This window comes from Lineus longissimus, chromosome 7, assembly GCF_910592395.1.
Source record: "Lineus longissimus chromosome 7, tnLinLong1.2, whole genome shotgun sequence".
Classification (NCBI taxonomy): Eukaryota; Metazoa; Nemertea; class Pilidiophora; order Heteronemertea; family Lineidae; genus Lineus; species Lineus longissimus.
Window position 1 is genome coordinate 6637996 of NC_088314.1, and position 2855 is coordinate 6640850.

Consider the following 2855-nt stretch of genomic DNA (forward strand, 5'->3'; position numbering starts at 1 on the left):
CATTTGACTTGATCAGTTCTGATGCACATTCATGGACCAAACAGGGAAGATCACAGGCTCAGTGGTTAGAGGGCTCTTAATCAGGAGCTAATTTGACAGTTGCCTTGGATGGACTACTTAAATAACTCTCCTTGTCTGAAGACAAAGCCAGAAGAGAAAATTGACACCGAAACATGGTGGCTTACTGTCATGACTGCGACGAGTAGCCTGGCGACCTAGATATTTTGATAGTGTTCCGATTTAATATTATCAAAACCAGGTCCTATCAAAAGCAAATACAATGTACTAAGCATAAGCACATAGGAGTGCACATTAAACATCTGTCCATACTTGCTTGAAACTGTGGTGCGTTGTGACATATTTGTTAAGTAGTTGCAATAATAGCTCGGATCCACTCAGTGGCACTGAGCGGAGAGTCTAGGCAGATATCCTTTTATCATCTCACATAGCGCATGCGGTCATAATCTGATGACAAATGAGTTTTAATTTGGATTGTTTTGAACAATACGCTTTTAAGAGATCCCTCCTCGGGATATACCCGGGGGGATAAAACAATACAATATATACTAGCATTTGTCCCTGCAGTTTAGTACACTGCATTCCTCGAATGGCGTGTCTTCCACCAAGCAGACATCGATCGACCAGAATTTCAAGGAATATCTTGGTAAGTGATCGACTCAGACCTATCAGGTCGTCTTCTTTGCCGTAATAATTCCGATATGGTGAATCATAGGGAGGGGGGAGGGGGATTTAAGACTTATTATTAACCCTTACATGTAAACGGTATGCGCCAACCCGACGCAGCACCCTCTCTAGACACCTGGCACTGAATGTGACGGTTCCGTTAGCTGAATGTTGTTCGGCGAATTCCTAGAAATGTGGGAGTCATCTTCATCGGCCTTCCATGTAATATATATTTGAGCATGAACCTGATCGGATGTCGGCCTGACAAGGACACAGTGAAATAACCGCCTGAGTGGTGGAAACCTGCCCTTACGCCGAATCCGTTTTGCTTAATCGCTTTATTTTTCGACGTAAGGGTAGCCTTTAATTATTATTATTATTATAGTTCTTTATTCGTACTAACAAGTACGATCAAAAGGTGCAAGTGCAGATACAAAGTGATGTGCTACAACAAAAGAGAACAGAACAAGACAAAATTGTCTACACCTTGATATTCACCCCCACACACAGATCAGCCAAGATAAACTCAATCTCTTCCTTCTCCAGAATTTCAAAGTTCCTTTCTTCCTTCATAATGACCAAGTCTCTTATAACACCCGCATTGTCCTTGACTGACTGATCTACATTTTCAAGTCGTCTTACATCTACATTACATACGTCATCTCTACAACAGTTCGCTTTCTCAGTGTTTTTTGATACCGTAGATCTACTACCCTGAAGGCGGATTCTGTGCTAATAAAATGCATGAACCAGTTGGTTATATCAGTTATTCTAGCTTTTCACCGGCTTCTTCCGTTTCCAGGCGTTCCCCGGCCCAAACAAGAAGATGGATGGCATCCTAGTGTACGTGACCTCCACAAGGGGAATCAAACTTCTGAAATTTCTGTTCGCACTTCTCGTAACCGTCTTTTGCTATTCGGTTATTCTGTGGCTAACACGGTCTCACCGGACCACAGTTTACAAGCGGTACAACGACACCTCGGACCTCGGGGACCCTATAAAATTCATCCCGAGACGTATCCACCAGACATATGTCAGCGACCATGTGCCTATGAGTTACGCCCCCTATATCAAATCATGGGTTGACAATCACCCGGACTGGGAATACTGGTTTTGGTCAAATTCAGACTGCCTGGCCTTTATTGCGGATCACTATCCGCAGTATTTGAAGATGTACGAATCATATTCCGATGACTTGCTACGTTCTGACGTCATTCGCTACTTTGTTTTGTTTCATTATGGAGGTGTATACGCCGACATGGACATGGAAAGTTTGAAACCTATCGAACCCCTCTTAAAGAACCACACATGCTTCTTCAGTACGGAGTTGCACTTCCAGAGCGCTTTGTTGTATAACTTAAGCTCCATCGCGATGAACGCTTTAATGGGTTGCAAGAAGCATCACATGTTTTTCAACTTCATCATAAGTCGTCTGCCGGAGCAGCAGCGACCGACTCTTACCAAAAGCGAAGCAACGTTCCTCACTGGTCCCCTCATGCTGCAGAAATCAATCGAATACTACAGCATGGCACCCAAGGGTATGGCAGACAACTTTACCATCCTACCAGACTGGGTCTTCATGCCCAACATGGACCGCCCAATAACCTCATATCTGCTCGAAAATAAATGCAAACGGAAAGATGGCCATCCGCTGTGGAAGAAAGCTTGCCACGATCTGCGGTGGCACAGCCGAATGAGCCAGAAGTTTATTCTACGGGGTGCGTACGGCGATCACAAATTTCTTCATCTCGGACACAGGCAGACGATGAGGGATAACATCGATGCTAATATTTACAGTATCGCACCTCTTGTTTATAGGTACCAGACGAAGGGAAGGGACAGAACGATCTTTATTGTCTGCTGTGCGTGTCTTTTTCATGTGTTCTTGGTTTTATTGATAATACTTGTGTCTTGTGAACGGAAGAGGCTAATCTCCTTCTTCTGACTTTGAGCAGGAATGGTGCACGATTACCCCATCGATAGTGTAACGGACATTGTTGTGAAAAGGTATGCATGAAATGTAGTAACACCTCTATGTTTATTTATTAATGCTACCAACGTAAAAACAATAGTTCTGTGTGATATAGTTTGGTCCGAATTAGAAACAAGAACATCCCAGTCTTAATGAAAGCTGCCGTTAAATGACACCCCCGTCTCCTAAACAGTGTCCT